Source organism: Ranitomeya variabilis, chromosome 2 (assembly GCF_051348905.1).
Source record: "Ranitomeya variabilis isolate aRanVar5 chromosome 2, aRanVar5.hap1, whole genome shotgun sequence".
NCBI classification, from domain to species: Eukaryota; Metazoa; Chordata; class Amphibia; order Anura; family Dendrobatidae; genus Ranitomeya; species Ranitomeya variabilis.
In genome coordinates, this window is record NC_135233.1 from 497,979,512 (window position 1) to 497,999,166 (window position 19,655).

The window sequence follows — 19,655 nt, forward strand, 5'->3', positions numbered from 1 at the left end:
ATTATCAGGATGTCTTCAGTGAGTCTGAGTCCAGTGCACTGCCTCCTCATAGGGACTGTGACTGTGCTATAGATTTGATCCCAGGCAGTAAATTTCCTAAGGGAAGACTGTTTAATCTGTCGGTACCTGAACATACCGCTATGCGTTCATATATCAAGGAATCTCTGGAAAAAGGACATATTCGTCCGTCTTCTTCCCCTCTTGGTGCGGGATTCTTTTTTGTGGCAAAAAAGGACGGATCTTTGAGACCTTGTATTGATTATCGGCTTTTAAATAAGATCACTGTCAAATTTCAGTATCCTTTACCGCTGTTGTCTGACTTGTTTGCCCGGATTAAGGGTGCCAAGTGGTTCACCAAGATAGACCTTCGTGGTGCGTACAACCTTGTGCGCATTAAGCAAGGTGATGAATGGAAAACCGCATTCAATACGCCCGAAGGTCATTTTGAGTACTTGGTGATGCCTTTTGGGCTCTCCAATGCGCCTTCAGTTTTTCAGTCCTTTATGCATGACATTTTCCAGAAGTATCTGGATAAATTTTTGATTGTTTATCTGGATGATATTTTGGTTTTTTCTGATAATTGGGATTCGCATGTGGAGCAGGTCAGGTTGGTCTTTAAAATTTTGCGTGAAAATTCTTTGTTTGTCAAGGGCTCAAAGTGTCTCTTTGGTGTACAGAAGGTTCCCTTTTTGGGGTTCATTTTTTCCCCTTCTGCTGTGGAGATGGACCCAGTCAAGGTCCGAGCTATTCTTGATTGGACTCAGCCCTCGTCAGTTAAGAGTCTTCAGAAGTTCTTGGGCTTCGCTAACTTCTACCGTCGTTTTATCGCTAATTTTTCTAGCATTGTGAAACCTTTGACGGATATGACCAAGAAGGGCTCCGATGTAGCTAACTGGGCTCCTGCTGCCGTGGAGGCTTTCCAGGAGTTGAAACGCCGGTTTACTTCGGCGCCTGTTTTGTGCCAGCCTGACGTCTCACTTCCCTTTCAGGTTGAGGTGGATGCTTCGGAGATTGGGGCAGGGGCCGTTTTGTCGCAGAGAGGCCCTGGTTGCTCTGTTATGAAACCTTGTGCCTTTTTCTCTAGGAAGTTTTCGCCTGCCGAGCGAAATTATGATGTGGGCAATCGGGAGTTGTTGGCCATGAAATGGGCATTTGAGGAGTGGCGTCATTGGCTCGAGGGTGCTAAGCATCGTGTGGTGGTCTTGACTGATCACAAAAATCTGATGTATCTCGAGTCTGCTAAACGCCTTAATCCGAGACAGGCCCGCTGGTCATTGTTTTTCTCCCGCTTTGATTTTGTTGTCTCGTATTTACCAGGTTCAAAGAATGTGAAGGCCGATGCTCTTTCTAGGAGCTTTGTGCCTGATGCTCCTGGAGTCGCTGATCCTGTTGGTATTCTTAAAGATGGAGTTATCTTGTCAGCTATTTCTCCGGATCTGCGACGTGTGTTGCAGAGATTTCAGGCTGATAGGCCTGAGTCTTGTCCACCTGACAGACTGTTTGTCCCGGATAAGTGGACCAGCAGAGTCATTTCCGAGGTTCATTCCTCGGTGTTGGCAGGTCACCCGGGAATTTTTGGCACCAGAGATCTGGTGGCCAGGTCCTTTTGGTGGCCTTCCTTGTCAAGGGATGTGCGGTCATTTGTGCAGTCCTGTGGGACTTGTGCTCGAGCTAAGCCTTGCTGTTCTCGTGCCAGCGGTTTGCTCTTGCCCTTGCCTGTCCCGAAGAGACCTTGGACACATATCTCCATGGATTTCATTTCTGATCTTCCGCTATCTCAGGGCATGTCCGTTATCTGGGTGATATGTGATCGCTTCTCCAAGATGGTCCATTTGGTTCCTTTGCCTAAGCTGCCTTCCTCTTCCGATCTGGTTCCTGTGTTTTTCCAGAACGTGGTTCGTTTGCACGGCATCCCTGAGAATATTGTGTCAGACAGAGGATCCCAGTTCGTTTCCAGGTTCTGGCGATCCTTTTGTAGTAGGATGGGCATTGATTTGTCGTTTTCGTCTGCTTTCCATCCTCAGACTAATGGACAGACGGAGCGAACCAATCAGACTTTGGAGGCTTATTTGAGGTGTTTTGTCTCTGCTGATCAGGACGATTGGGTGACATTCTTGCCGTTGGCTGAGTTTGCCCTTAATAATCGGGCTAGTTCCGCCACCTTGGTTTCGCCTTTTTTCTGCAACTCTGGTTTCCATCCTCGCTTTTCTTCGGGTCATGTGGAGCCTTCTGACTGTCCTGGGGTGGATTCTGTGGTGGATAGGTTGCAGCAGATCTGGAATCATGTGGTGGACAACTTGAAGTTGTCACAGGAGAAGGCTCAGCGCTTTGCCAACCGCCGCCGCGGTGTGGGTCCCCGACTACGCGTTGGGGATTTGGTGTGGCTTTCTTCCCGCTTTGTTCCTATGAAGGTCTCCTCTCCCAAATTTAAACCTCGTTTTATTGGGCCTTACAAGATATTGGAAATCCTTAATCCTGTATCTTTTCGTCTGGATCTTCCTGTGTCGTTTGCTATTCACAATGTATTTCATAGGTCCTTGTTGCGGCGGTACATTGTGCCTGTAGTTCCTTCTGCTGAGCCTCCTGCTCCGGTGTTGGTTGAGGGCGAGTTGGAGTACGTGGTGGAGAAGATCTTGGATTCTCGCCTCTCCAGGCGGAGGCTTCAGTACCTGGTCAAGTGGAAGGGCTATGGTCAGGAGGATAATTCCTGGGTGGTCGCCTCTGATGTTCATGCGGCCGATTTAGTTCGTGCCTTTCATGCCGCTCATCCTGATCGCCCTGGTGGTCGTGGTGAGGGTTCGGTGACCCCTCACTAAGGGGGGGGTACTGTTGTGAATTTGCTTTTTGCTCCCTCTAGTGGTTACTAGTTTTTTGATTCTGGTTTTTCTGTCATTCCTTTTATCCGCACCTGGGTCGTTAGTTAGGGGTGTTGCTATATAAGCTCCCTGGACCTTCAGTTCAATGCCTGGCAACGTAGTTATCAGAGCTAGTCTGCTGTGCTCTTGTCTACTGATCCTGGTTCCAGTTATATCAGCTAAGTCTGCCTTTTGCTTTTTGCTATTTGTTTTGGTTTTGTATTTTTGTCCAGCTTGTTCCAAATCTATATCCTGACCTTTGCTGGAAGCTCTAGGGGGCTGGTGTTCTCCCCCCGGACCGTTAGACGGTTCGGGGGTTCTTGAATTTCCAGTGTGGATTTTGATAGGGTTTTTGTTGACCATATAAGTTACCTTTCTTTATTCTGCTATCAGTAAGCGGGCCTCTCTGTGCTAAACCTGGTTCATTTCTGTGTTTGTCATTTCCTCTTACCTCACCGTCATTATTTGTGGGGGGCTTCTATCCAGCTTTGGGGTCCCCTTCTCTGGAGGCAAGAAAGGTCTTTGTTTTCCTCTACTAGGGGTAGCTAGATTCTCCGGCTGGCGCGTGTCATCTAGAATCAACGTAGGAATGATCCCCGGCTACTTCTAGTGTTGGCGTTAGGAGTAGATATATGGTCAACCCAGTTACCACTGCCCTATGAGCTGGATTTTTGTATTCTGCAGACTTCCACGTTCCTCTGAGACCCTCGCCATTGGGGTCATAACAATTAACCCCTTATTACCCCATATCCCACCGTTACACAGGAGTGGGAAAAGAGGGGCTAAGTGCTGGAATTGGCGCATCTTACAGATGCGCCATTTCTGGGGTGGCTGCGGACTGGTATTTGTAGCCGGGGGGGCCAATATCCATGGCCCATCTCTAGGCTATGAATATCAGCCCGCAGCTGTCTGCGTAGCCTTTCTGCCTTTCTGGCTATAAAATATAGGGGGACCCCACATCATTTTTTTGGGGTCTCCCTATTTTAATAGCCAGTAAAGGCTACGCAGACAGCTGCGGGCTGATATTCATAGCAGGCTACAAGTATTCGCCCCTGGCCGTCGTCTTTCCACCTCTGGAACAGAAAATTGCGCGGGAGCCCACGCCGTTTTTTTTTTTTTTTTATTTAACGCTCATTAAGGCCTCTTTCAGACTTGCGTCGGTACGGGTTCATCACTATGCGTCGGGCCAATGTACCAACGCACGTTGTGAAATTTGTGCACGACGTGGGCAGCGGATGCAATTTTTTAACAAATCCGCTGCCCATTCTGAAGTCCGGGGAGGATGGGGCGGAGTTTCGGCCGCGCATGCGCAGTAGAAAATGGCGGACGTGACAGACAAAACAAATGTTCACTTAAACGTTTTTTCGTGCCGACGGTCTGCCAAAACATGACGGATTCGTTGCACGATGGACGCGACGTGTGACCATCCATCATGATCCGTCGCTAATACAAGTCTATGGGTAAAAAACGCATCCGCTGCAATATATTATTGCTATTGTAAACCAATACTAGTAAAGGGTTAATAAAACACACACACATTAGGAAAAAAGTATTTTAATATTCTTCATTTAACCATACTTACCATACTTCAGCGCCTGCAAAAAACGTAAAATAATAAAAAGTATACTACCTGTCCGCCATAGTCCAATTAATAACGAGTGTCCCACGACGATCTCCCCTATAGAACAGTGACATCGGGTGATGTCACTGCTGTATAGGACCTTCAGTGACACACTGACAGGAGACAATTGCTCCTGCAGTGCATCACTGAGAGGTTACTAGAGTTCAAAGTTACACTTTATGGCAATTGCTGCGTGGGAAACTTTCTCACACAGCAATGCCAAAAGTGAGACTAGGGACTATTTTTTTACAGCGGCGGAGGAATACAATGCGGAAGGATACCTTCCTCTCATCATTGTGTTCCTGGGGCCCCTAGAGAGCGGTTGCATCAGCTGATGCTGCCGTTCTCCACGGGAGATCGTCGTGGGACACTCGTGGATTTCTGCGGATCAGGCAGTATATTGGTTGTTTGTTATTTTAATCTTTTTTACAGATGACACTGGCTTTGGGGATCAAAATGACAAGTGATGGTGAGTATGTAATCTATGTTATATGTACTGTATGTCTGTATGTATGTATTGTATGTAGCATGTATGTAGTATGCATGTAGTATGTATGTATGTAGTATGTTGTATGTATGTTGTATGTATGTATGTAGTATGTACAGTATGTTGTATGCATGTATTATGTACAGTGGGGCAAAAAAGTATTTAGTCAGTCAGCAATAGTGCAAGTTCCACCACTTAAAAAGATGAGAGGCGTCTGTAATTTACATCATAGGTAGACCTCAACTATGGGAGACAAACTGAGAAAAAAAAATCCAGAAAATCACATTGTCTGTTTTTTTATCATTTTATTTGCATATTATGGTGGAAAATAAGTATTTGGTCAGAAACAAAATTTCATCTCAATACTTTGTAATATATCCTTTGTTGGCAATGACAGAGGTCAAACGTTTTCTGTAAGTCTTCACAAGGTTGCCACACACTGTTGTTGGTATGTTGGCCCATTCCTCCATGCAGATCTCCTCTAGAGCAGTGATGTTTTTGGCTTTTCGCTTGGCAACACGGACTTTCAACTCCCTCCAAAGGTTTTCTATAGGGTTGAGATCTGGAGACTGGCTAGGCCACTCCAGGACCTTGAAATGCTTCTTACGAAGCCACTCCTTCGTTGCCCTGGCGGTGTGCTTTGGATCATTGTCATGCTGAAAGACCCAGCCACGTTTCATCTTCAATGCCCTTGCTGATGGAAGGAGGTTTGCACTCAAAATCTCACGATACAATGCCCCATTCATTCTTTCATGTACCCGGATCAGTCGTCCTGGCCCCTTTGCAGAGAAACAGCCCCAAAGCATGATGTTTCCACCACCATGCTTTACAGTAGGTATGGTGTTTGATGGATGCAACTCAGTATTCTTTTTCCTCCAAACACGACAAGTTGTGTTTCTACCAAACAGTTCCAGTTTGGTTTCATCAGACCATAGGACATTCTCCCAAAACTCCTCTGGATCATCCAAATGCTCTCTAGCAAACTTCAGACGGGCCCAGACATGTACTGGCTTAAGCAGTGGGACACGTCTGGCACTGCAGGATCTGAGTCCATGGTGGCGTAGTGTGTTACTTATGGTAGGCCTTGTTACATTGGTCCCAGCTCTCTGCAGTTCATTCACTAGGTCCCCCCGCGTGGTTCTGGGATTTTTGCTCACCGTTCTTGTGATCATTCTGACCCCACGGGGTGGGATTTTGCGTGGAGCCCCAGATCGAGGGAGATTATCAGTGGTCTTGAATGTCTTCCATTTTCTAATTATTGCTCCCACTGTTGATTTCTTCACTCCAAGCTGGTTGGCTATTGCAGATTCAGTCTTCCCAGCCTGGTGCAGGGCTACAATTTTGTTTCTGGTGTCCTTTGACAGCTCTTTGGTCTTCACCATAGTGGAGTTTGGAGTCAGACTGTTTGAGGGTGTGCACAGGTGTCTTTTTATACTGATAACAAGTTTAAACAGGTGTCATTACTACAGGTAATGAGTGGAGGAAAGAGGAGACTCTTAAAGAAGAAATTACAGGTCTGTGAGAGCCAGAAATCTTGATTGTTTGTTTCTGACCAAATACTTATTTTCTACCATAATATGCAAATAAAATGATAAAAAAACTGACAATGTGATTTTCTGGATTTTTTTTTCTCAGTTTGTCTCCCATAGTTGAGGTCTACCTATGATGTAAATTACAGATGCCTCTCATCTTTTTAAGTGGTGGAACTTGCACTATTGCTGACTGACTAAATACTTTTTTGCCCCACTGTATGTTGTATGTATGTAGTATGTTGTATGTATGTTGTATGTAGTATTTTATTTTTTTACATTCAACACATTAGCCGGATTATGGGACTACTACTGTCCCATCATTGGCTAATGTGTCAATCACTGCCATTGTACCAGGCATAGCCCGATGGGACTTGTAGTCCCATTGGACGATGCTTGCACACAAAGACCCCCGGCAGGCCGCACAGACCCCTGAGAGACCCGTACAGACCCCGGCAGGCCGCACAGACCCCCGAGAGGCCCGTACAGACCCCCGGCAGGCAGCACAGACCCCCGGCATGCCGCACAGACCCCTGGCAGGCCCGTACAGACCCCCGGCAGGCCCGTACAGACCCTCGGTAGGCCGCACAGACCCCGGCAGGCCGCACTGACCCCCGGCAGGCCACACAGACCCCCGGCAGGCTCGTACAGACCCTTGGCAGGCCGCACAGACCCCCTAGAGGCCCATACAGACCCCCGACAGGCCCGTACAGACCCCCAGCATGCCACATAGACACGCAGTCTCCGCCCACGCACTGCCCACACTCTTCCCCCCTCCGGAACAGGATGTACAAGGAAGGAAAAGGCTTATTTTAATTCCGATATTTCTGTCCCATTGACTTGCATTGGTTTCCAGTATCGGCGATATCCGATATTTTTTGGATACCGGCCGATACAATCCGATCCCGATATTTCCGAATATCGGAAGGTATCGCTCAACACTACTATCTATCCATCTATCTATCTATCTATCTTTAAATGAAACTTTTTTCTTTACCTTTTTTTGCCCATTAGGTGAAATTAAATTGTGAAATTGCAATTACTAGGTTTACATCAGCAATCTCTTATGGTAAAGTAATGTAGGTAGTATTGATCATCAGATATCTAAAAACTAAAATGAGACCTCAGAGCAACGGTGCACAACATTTTTTGGTCCAAAGGCCACATTGCCATATAGAACCAATACCTAGGGCAGCAAAAAAATTAAATTGGTAATTACATCACCAGGACCACAATTAGTATATTAATACATCACTAGAATCAAGTTAGTTAGTACATATGGAAGGTTTGGAGAGTTTCTACTAAAAAAAATTAGTGTGAACACATGCCAACTTTAACTGAGTTTTTGGAACAGAATCTTGCCAAACCCTCCTCATAATCTCAAATCTCTAAGTTTTGATGATTTTTAGGTTTCAACATAGCCATGAAGCACGTTATGGATTGCTACATGTGTACAAGATCAGAACCACTTTCAGCACATAAATGCAGCACCAGAACGACCGTCAGCACATGAGTGCAGTACCAGAACCACCGTCAGCACATGAGTGCGGCACCCGAACCACCGTTAGTACATGAATGCAGTGTCAGAACCATCATCAGTACATGAATGCAGCTCCAGAAACATTGTCAATACATGAATGCAGGTCCAGAAACACCATCAGTATATCTATACAGCACCAAGCTTAGTACAGTGATCAATTGCACTGTCAGGTCAATTGTATCACATAGACTTACAACTCCCAGTATGCATTAAAAGGGTTGTGCCACGAACAAAAGTATATTTTAAACAACAGATTTTGGAACAAAATAAACTCCACAATTGGATGTTTTCCTGTCCTAATATGATCTGTCCCTGCTGTGTGTTATGAAATGGCTATGCATCAACATGGTCTAATCATACTACAGCTTCTGGGCAGGGGAGGACACAAAACAGAGTATACAGACATTTGAGCACAGGATCACAGCTGATTCCTATTGTGCGTAAAACATTTCACTGCCTGTTTTTAAACAATATTTTACTACAAAGAAAGAATTGGCTGTGATCCCATCCAATCTGTATAGTCTTTTGCTTCCTCCCCTGGCCAGCAGCTGTGATATATCCAACCTGTTCCTGCATGGTCCAACACAGCCATTACAGAAAGCAACATTTATAATATTATCTCGGGACAGGAACAATTTTTTAACATATCCAATTGTTGAGCTTATTTTTATTCCAAGATCTGTTGATTAAAATATACTTTTGTTGATTGCGCAGCCCCTTTAACAATGGTAAGGAGATGCTGGAAATTGCTGTTACTAGTCATCATCAGACTGTGGCCATACAGGAACAACAGTACTGATGAGACACAGTCAGTATTACAAATATTTACATCCAGGTACCTTATATGTGACATTTATTCTGATTGAAGTTGTTTCTCTTCTTTCCTTCTCCATTTTGTCCAGATGCCATGGTGAGATTTCATGCCCTGAGTTCATCTCTCCAGATTTCCCTCTTCTCGTCTTCAGCAGGACATCCCAACATGGTGCCCTTAAAAATAAAAGTATAATTACACTGCCCCATAAATATACAGTAAATATCTTCTATGCTGCACCCCTGAATAGATAATTACCCCTCATTGTGCTTCCTGCACAAAATATCCCCCCATACTGCCCTTCTCTCTAATATACCCTCCCACACTGCCCCACTCCATAATATACCCGCATACTGCCCTTCTCCATAATAACCCCCACACTGCCCCTCTCCATAATTAACCCCCAACACTACACCCCTCCATAATACACCCCCACACAGCCCCTGTTCAGAATTAACCCCCACACTGTCCCTCTCCTTAATATCACCCCAAACTGCCCGTTTCCATATATCCCCTACATCTCTCCCTGCATATTGCCCCCACTGCCCCTCAATTTACTATGTCCCCTTTCACAATCTGTCCTGTATTGTAATGTCCTGTATTGCCTCACAATGTACCTCATTATGCCCTCCATTGCCACTTTATGTGCCATCGCAGTAAACCCAACCCTTCCTTTCCCCTGGCTGCCTCATCTAAAATGAAAGCATATTTCACCTTTAGCGCTTATCAGTATCTGACTTCATCTCTGACTGTGTGAGCTCTCCCCATAGTATAACCCTCTTCATAATGTCCCCGCACCCTGCCCCTCTCCATACCATCCCCCCACAGATTATAAGCCTCTCTATTATACCTGTCTACCCCCATAGTGCCCCTCTCCAATATACTCATCCACCCCCACAAAGTTCCCCACTCCATAATATACCCTTTACACTGATCCTGTGAAAAATATCCCCCAAAGTTCCCCTTACAATAACATTCCATCCACACAGCTGCACTCTTTGGCAATTCTCATATTGTGTCTTGGCCGCTACCCAGACCCTCTCATCCCCTGGTCTCTTCATCTAAAATATTTTTTTTAATCTTCAGCTCCTCCATGGAGTGCTTACTAAGATCCAAGTGTAAATAAATGTAAAATCAGCTCACCCCTGAGGCGTAGTTCCAGTCCAGGATAGTAGCACAGGAATCCTGCTGCTGCACAGCACTCTGCAACTTCAACAGTGTGAAAATGGATCCAGCCCACACACTTGGGTGTTGATAAAAATCTTTCACTTGACTTTATTTAGTGACCAGTGTTCAAGAACTTTATTGTTCGAAACGCGTATGGTTCTTCTTATACATCACCCCCTATTTTATATTTCCAATGTTGTCTGAGACATCCTAATTGATGTACCATTTTAAAAATAATTCTTCCAAATAATGCCGAATGAAAGATTTTTATCATCACCCTGGTGTGAGAGCTGGATCCATTTTCACACTGTTTAACTTACTGAGATCTGACTTCTCTGCTGCCTGTGTAGCACCGGCAGCAGTCTGATCACATTGTCAGCATGCTGACCTCACCACGTTGCTGCATGTTGGGGCCGGGGCTAATGCGCGCTACGCCGCCCCAGTCCCAGCACCGCAGCGATCAAGTGAATTTGTGTCTGAAAGATGCCCATACATTTGAATATAGGGGGAAGGAGAGATGGGTGTGGAATCTCCTGGACAGCTGTGCGGGCCGCACAATATTGCTTGGCAGACTGCAGACGGCCCGCGGGCCATATGTTGTGCAGGCCTGCCTTAGAGCAACTCAGTGCACTGTAGATTAAATGTATTTTTATAAAAGCAATAACACATATTGGTTGTAATAGATTTTACCGAACACATTACAAATGAGCATCACACTGTACTATGGGTTTTTGCACTTCTGTACCTTTGAACACATTTTTTTCTAATAAGCTCATATATTTGATTTATTATGTTACTGTTTCATTTTGCCAAACTTTCATTAGTGAAGAAAATTACTTTTCCCAATTGTTTTTTCATGTACATTTTTTCCCCAGAAATTACAGAATGTAGAGATGAGTAGGGTTCATTTCAGGCAATGTTGCCACCCAGTCCAGTATAGAAAGTACTAAAGCTCACTGCTTCTTCTGGTACATTATTACATGAAAAGTAGAATTTCCTCCTTCATGCTTGACAAAAATATTTCTTCAGTGTCTTGATGTCTCTTCATTTTACATACTGTATGTTGCTCTTTTTTTAAATGAAAACACAAGAAAAAAAATCACATCTATACACAACACTCTTTTTAATTCATCTTCTATCTAATGCCTGCCAGTTTTGATTAATTTAACCTTGTTTTAGCTGTAAATCTCATTTTTTTTGCAAGGTTGATCATGTGAGAAAGAACTTAAACTTGTTAGGCCACGTTCACACGTTCATTATTTGGTCAGTATTTTACCTCAGTATTTATAAGTCAAAACCACAAGTGGATCAACCAGAGGAAACGTATAATAGAAACACGTCACCCACTTCTACATTTTTTACCCTCTCCTGGTTTTGGGTTACAAATACTAATGTACAAAAACTCACCAAATACTCAATGTATGCACATGGCCTTAGGTTTGCACACTGCAGCAGTTGCATGCTGCTGAAACCAGGCTCGAATGCTGTGACACAACCTATAGTTTCCTCCCTTAAGAAACATGCAATTTTTCTTTTGTGCATTTTCGTTTTTTCCTCCCCTTATTCAAGAGCCATAATTTTTATTTTTCTGTTGACACAGCCATATGAGGGCTTATTTTTTATGGGATGAGTTGTACTTTTGAAGAGCACCATCCGTTTTATCCTGTGATATACTGAAAAACAGGAAACTAAAATTCCAAGTGTGGCAAAATAGCATAAAAAGCTAAATTCCGCATCTGTTTTTCGTTTTTATTTACAAAGTTTATTTTATTGTTAAAGGGAACCTGTCACCAGATTAGTCGAATATGAGAGGTGGCCATCGCCTTCAGGGCTGATATACAGCATCCTATAATTCTGCATATCTGTCCCCAACTTCGGCATCGCTCTCATGCGCAGGTGTACTTATCTGCCATGTTCAGAGTAGTGCATAGTACTGCAGGGCACAGGTGATGGGCCTCTCTGACCTTTCCCAGTGCCTACACACTGCAGTATTTTGCTCTTCTCTCAACAGGGCAGATAAGTACGCCTGCACAGCAGCGCAATGCCGAGCAGACTGTGTGGCTGAAGCAGGGACGTGTCCTCTACATGAACCAAGAAGGAGGATGGCATTGCAAGAAGATGGGAGGTGCCGGACCAAGAATAGCGACACCCGTCGGACCGGACCGTCCTGCAGGTGAGTATAATAAAAGTTATTTTTCAGTTCTAGGTCAGATTGGGGGCAGATATACAGCATTACAGAATGCTGTACATCAGCCCTAAAAGGCAGTGATCGCATCTCATATTGGCCAAACCTGTTGACAGGTTCCCTTTAAAATTAGAACAAATAGAGGAGAAAATCCAGCTTCCAAAAATATCAAAATTTATTAAAGATAAAATCCAAAGTCCAAAAACATGGTTCACAGGAGAAGAAATAGCAGCAAGCTACATGTTTCGAACAATAAGTTCTTTTTCAAAGCTGCTCACCATGCACCAGAGTGAGGTTTAAATAGCAGCTGTGAAAATCACAGAAAATCACTCCACCACCTGATGCAGCAGTGATTATATACAATAAAAACGCAAAAATATCACAAAAAACATCACAAAAAAACAAAGAAATATATAATATACATATGTGAAATATATAGTACAACTAGACAATGTGAATCTCTCAGTAATGAAACATGATTTCCTTGCGAGCATTTAAGCCCATGGGATGGCAAGTGTTAAGGTAAAACATCCAATAAGCTTCACGCGTCATAAGACGTCTCTTCAAGTCTCCTCCTCTGGCTGTCACTCCAAGCCTCTCAATGCCGACAACCCGAAGGAATTCAGTATTTCTTTGATGACTGGTGATAAAATGCTTAGAGGCATGAGACACAGAACGATTATTATTAGTGGACACAACAATATCAGTGATATGTTCAGAGATACGCGTCTTTAACATGCGAGTGGTACAACCTATGTAACTTAATTTGCATTTCATGCATGTTATCATATAAACCACATTCTTACTATTGCAGTTAATAAATTGCTGGATTTTATGTTCTTGTTTATCACTGCTATCAGTAAAAGAATGCGTGACAACGGAATGGGCACATGTGCGACATTTAGAAGCACCACAGTGATAAAAACCTATATGGTGTAACCATGTATGGGAGACTTTACTAGATTTAAATAGGCTGGGTGAGAGAATGTCAGACAAAGTGGTAGCCTTTTTTGCAATCACCTGACAGCCTGAAGATAGAATTTCAGAAAGAATCTCGTCCTCATATAAAATAGGAATGTTTTTCAAGATAAGAGATTTAATATCGTTGTATTGAGGACTATATTTGATAGAGCAAAATGTTTTTTGATTTTGATACACTTTTTTCTCCTTATTTTTTGATACCAGCATATCGCTGCGTTTTTTTTGTTGTACTATATTTTTAGCTCTATCAAGAGACCAATTAGAATAGCCTCTTTTTTCTAATTTTTTACAACACAGATCGGTCTCTTGCTTTAAAATACTGGCATCATTACAATTCCTGGTTATTCTGGTAAGCTCGCCCACTGGTATGGACTTTATTGAATGTCCAGGATGGCTGCTGGACACATGTAAAATGCTATTGCCAGAGAGGGGTTTATGAAATGTGGAGGTGGTAATAACATGGCCCACAGTACTTCACATGCAGTCATAATCCGCACATGATCTCTTTTTTGGACTTGACACTGTGCAGTACTGTGGGCCATGTTATTACCACCTCCACATTTCATAAACCCCTCTCTGGCAATAGCATTTTACATGCGTCCAGCAGCCATCCTGGACATACAATAAAGTCCATACCAGTGGGTGAGCTTACCAGAATAACCAGGAATTGTAATGATGCCAGTATTTTAAAGCAAGAGACCGATCTGTGTTGTAAAAAATTAGAAAAAAGAGGCTATTCTAATTGGTCTCTTGATAGAGCTAAAAATATAGTACAACAAAAAAAACGCAGCGATATGCTGGTATCAAAAAATAAGGAGAAAAAAGTGTATCAAAATCAAAAAACCTTTTGCTCTATCAAATATAGTCCTCAATACAACGATATTAAATCTCTTATCTTGAAAAACATTCCTATTTTATATGAGGACGAGATTCTTTCTGAAATTCTATCTTCAGGCTGTCAGGTGATTGCAAAAAAGGCTACCACTTTGTCTGACATTCTCTCACCCAGCCTATTTAAATCTAGTAAAGTCTCCCATACATGGTTACACCATATAGGTTTTTATCATTGTGGTGCTTCTAAATGTCGCACATGTGCCCATTCCGTTGTCACGCATTCTTTTACTGATAGCAGTGATAAACAAGAACATAAAATCCAGCAATTTATTAACTGCAATAGTAAGAATGTGGTTTATATGATAACATGCATGAAATGCAAATTAAGTTACATAGGTTGTACCACTCGCATGTTAAAGACGCGTATCTCTGAACATATCACTGATATTGTTGTGTCCACTAATAATAATCGTTCTGTGTCTCATGCCTCTAAGCATTTTATCACCAGTCATCAAAGAAATACTGCATTCCTTCGGGTTGTCGGCATTGAGAGGCTTGGAGTGACAGCCAGAGGAGGAGACTTGAAGAGACGTCTTATGACGCGTGAAGCTTATTGGATGTTTTACCTTAACACTTGCCATCCCATGGGCTTAAATGCTCGCAAGGAAATCATGTTTCATTACTGAGAGATTCACATTGTCTAGTTGTACTATATATTTCACATATGTATATTATATATTTCTTTGTTTTTTTGTGATGTTTTTTGTGATATTTTTGCGTTTTTATTGTATATAATCACTGCTGCATCAGGCGGTGGAGTGATTTTCTGTGATTTTCACAGCTGCTATTTAAACCTCACTCTGGTGCATGGTGAGCAGCTTTGAAAAAGAACTTATTGTTCGAAACATGTAGCTTGCTGCTATTTCTTCTCCTGTGAACCATGTTTTTGGACTTTGGATTTTATCTTTAATAAATTTTGATATTTTTGGAAGCTGGATTTTCTCCTCTATTTGTTCTATTGCCTCACGTGAAGACTGCACGTCATCCGGGCTTCCCCACAACAAATGCCTAGTAGGTGAGCTGGTTTTGTCTCATTTTTTTTTTCTTCCCTTTAAAATTACCTGACAATATTATTCTCCAGGTCAGTATAATTATAGAGATACCAAATATGCATTGTTTTTTTTTATTTAAGTGGTCGAAAAAAAAAAATCTGAAAGCTGTAAAAAAAAATTCCCTTGTGACCCCATTTTCTGAGAGCCGCAATGTTTTCAATTTTGGGGATATGGAGTGACGTGAGTGCTTGTTTAATGCACCCAGTGCCGGCAGGCTGTCCATGCCACTGTCATAGATTGACAACAGTATTTGGCAGATGAACAGCCATGAGAGAAGCTCCTCTCCACCCGCGGCTGTTACAGTCAGATGATGGCTGATTAAATAACCCATCATCTGACAGCAAAGACATGGGCTCGGTGTGCAAGTCTGCATCAAAGACAGCATATGATGTTAAGGGATTAATCCATCTGGCTTTAGCTATAGCTCAGTGATTAAAATCAGTCTACGGTGCTACATAATTATCAGTGTAGTTCTTCCCTCAGACAGAGGTAAGACTAAGCACACATTGTGTTCATGTACTTCAACGTGTTAAAAGTGAAAAAAGTTCTGGATCTAAATGTTAAGTTCTCCAATAACCATAAGTTTGCATACCAGAATAGATGACTAATACATGATCAACAGGGGTCCAGCTGCTTATACCTGTACTGATACTGAGAACAGGGGGCACAAAGAAAGCCCTCTTTGTAAATGTAGTGTTAATTAGTAGGGATGAGCGAACGTTGTTGGTGGTACTCGGATATCACGCAAGTATCTGGGTTCTCGGATGTGCTCGGTACTCAGCGAGCATTAGCTGATGCTCAAATATATAACTCAAATCCTTGCCCCATATACTATCCTTATTGAAAAAAATGACAAAGTATGAGATTTACAAGGCTACAAGTGTTGAGTGAATATACTCGGTACTCGAGATTTCCCGAGCACGCTCAGGTGTCCTCCTAGTATTTGTAAGTACTCGGAGATTTAGTTTTCAGCGCCGCAGCTGAATGATTTACATCTGTTAGCCAGCATAAGTACATGTGGGGGTTGCCTGGTTGCTAGGGAATCCCCACATGTAATCAAGCTGGCTAATAGATGTAAATCATTCAGCTGCGGCACTAAAAGCTAAATCTCCGAGTATTACAAATACTCGGAGGACACCCGAGCGTGCTCGAGAAATCTCGAGTACTGAGTATATTTGCTCATCACTAAAGGCTACGGTTAGGTGGATTCATATCTGGCTCAGTGTCTGTACTCAAAGACTGGTGATAAATGGTTGCACATCCAATTGAAGAGTGTTTCAAGTGGAGTAACAAAAGGCTCTCTCCTGGCGCAAGAGTTTTTCAACATTTTTGTAAATGCTCTAGATACAAGTGACCTAGGGAACTGATGGTAAGCTAATCAAATTTGCAGACAATGCAAAGCTAGGAGGGAAAGCTAACACTAGCTAAAGGTACCGTTACACTATACGACTTACCAACGATCACGACCAGCGATACGACCTGGCCGTGATCGTTGGTAAGTCGTTGTGTGGTCGCTGGGGAGCTGTCACACAGACAGCTCTCTCCAGCGACCAATGATCAGGGGAACGACTTCGGCATCATTGAAACTGTCTTCAATGATGCCGAAGTCCCCCTGCAGCACCCGGGTAACCAGGGTAAACATCGGGTTACTAAGTGCAGGGCCGCGCTTAGTAACCCAATATTTACCCTGGTTACCATTGTAAAAGTAAAAAAAAACAAACAAAACACTACATACTCACATTCTGATGTCTGTCACGTCCCCCGCCGGCGTCCACAGGGTTAAAACTGCTTTCGGCAGGAGCGCTGTATGCACGCGCTGCTGCCGAAAGCTTCCCTGCTCTGAATGTGTCAGCGCCGGCAGAGCACAGCGGTGACGTCACCGCTGTGCTCTGCTTTATGGCCGGCGCTGACACAGTCAGTGCAGGAAGCTCTCGGCAGCAGCGCAGCATTAGCAAGCGCTCCTGCCGAAAGCAGTTTTAACCCTGTGGACGCTGGTGGACGTGACAGACATCGGAATGTGAGTATGTAGTGTTTTTTTTTTTACTTTTACAATGGTAACCAGGGTAAATATCGGGTTACTAAGCGCGGCCCTGCACTTAGTAACCCGAAGTTTTCCCCTAGTTACAAGTGAACACATCGCTGGATCGGCGTCACACACGCCGATCCAGCGATGACAGCGGGTGATCAGCGACGAAATAAAGTTCTGGACTTCTAGCTCCAACCAGCGATATCACAGCGGGATCCAGATCACTGCTGCGTGTCAAACACAACGAGATCGCTATCCAGGATGCTGCAATGTCACGGATCGCTGTCGTTCTCGCTGGAAAGTTGCTCAGTGTGAAGGTACCTTAAGACATAGAAAGGCTTCAGAAGGATCTAGATAAGCTTGAACAATAGGCAGCAACTAATAAATGGTATTTAACAGTGATAAATGCATTTTCTACATCTGAGCAAGAAAAGCGAAAATTACATGTACATAATGAGAGCAATAGGACTAAGCAACAGCACATGTGAAAAAGACTTGGGTATGCTAATAGATCAAAGACTGTACGAGTCAACAGTGTGATGCAGCAACAAAAAAGGCAAACACAGTTCTAGGATGCATTAAGAGAAGCATAGAGTCTAGATCCCGTGAAGTAATTATCCCCTTTCTTTACTCCTCCTTGGTCAGGAGCCATGTGGAATACTGTGTCCAGTTCTGGGCACCACATTTTAAGAAAGACATTGAAAAACTGGAGAAAGTTCAGAGAAGAGCTACCAGGAGGGTGAGCAAATTATGTCCTACAAGAAACAGTTAAAGGATCTGGGAATGTTTATCATGCAAAAAAGAATGGAATAAAGGAGACTTAAAGCGAACCTGTCACCCCCAAAATCGATGGTGAGGTAAGCTCACCGGCATCAGGGGCTTATCTACAGCATTCTGTAATGCTGTAGATAAGCCGCCGATGTTACCTGAAAGAGGAGAAAAAGAGGTTAGATTATACTCACCCAGGGGCGGTCCCGCTCCGATGGGTATCTCAGGTCTACTCCGGCGCCTCCCATCTTCATTCCATGACGTCCTCTTCTGGTCTCCACGCCGCTGCTTCAGCGCAGGCGTACTTTCTCTGCCCTGTTGAGGGCAGACCAAAGTATTGCAGTGCGCAGGCGCCGGTAAGGTCAGAGAAGCCCGGCGCCTGCGCACTGCAGTACTTTGCTCTGCCCTCACCAGGGCAGACAAAGTACGCCTGCGCCGAAGCCGCGGCGCGGAGACCAGAAGAGGACATCATGGAATGAAGATGGGAGGCACCGGAGCAGACCTGAGACGCCCATTTGACCACGGACCACAGCGGGATCGCCCAGGTGAGTATATTATAACCTCTTTTTTTCCTCTTTCAGGTAACATCGGGGGCTTATCTACAGCATTACGGAATGCTGTAGATAAGCCCCTGATGACGGTGAGCTTACCTCACCATCGATTTTGGGGGTGACAGGTTCCCTTTAATAGCTTTCTACAAATATTTCAAGGGCTGTCACAGTGTAGACGGATCATCCTTATTCTCAATTGCACATTGAAGCATGAGAAGCAATGCAATGAAACTGAATGGGAGAAGATACAGATTAGTTATTGAAAAAACTTTTTGACATTGAGGGTGATGAATGAGTGGAACAGGCTGCCATGAGAGGTGGTGACTCGTGAGTTCTACTTCAATAGAGTTATTCAAACTGATGCTGGACAGACATCTGTCTCAAATAGTTTAATGAATTCTGCATTGAGCAAAGGGTTGGACATGTTGACCCTGGAGATCTCTTCCAAATCTAACATTCTATGATTCTATGTTTGGCACCTGCTATGCAGCCAATAAGCATGCATATGTAGATTACCAGCTTTGTGGTACATTGCAGTGGTATATAAAACTCCAAAAAAGCACTGACATTTTTTTCTACAATCAATTACACTTTTCTCTTGATTCAATTACTTATCCATACGGTATTACATGTTTTATGGTACATTTTTGTAACATATAACAATCCCTAAAAAATGTTGAAAAATATTTATTTATTCAATTATATCCCACCAAGGACAACATCTGCAAGGAGTTTGTATGTTCTCCCCGTGTTTGCGTGGGTTTCGTCCAGGTACTCCGGTTTCCTCCCACATTACAAAGACATACTGATTGGGAATTTATATTGTGAGCCCCATCGGGGATAGTGATGATAATGTGTGAAAAAAACTGTAAAGCGCTGTGGAATATGTTAACACTATATAAAAATAAAGATTATTATTATTATTATTATTATTATTAATTAGTAATCCATAAGATATTAGGTGCTTTCTATTACATTTCGATGGTATATAACATTCCAAAAAAGCATTACAATTTTTTTCAGGATTCAATTAGTCATCCATAGAGTATTGTGTGCTTTCTGTTACATTTTGGTGGTATAAAATACTCCTAAAAAGTGTTGAACAATATTTCTGGATTCAATCAGTTATCCATAGATAGAGATAGTATTACATGCTTTCTGTTACATTTCATTGGTATATAACACTCC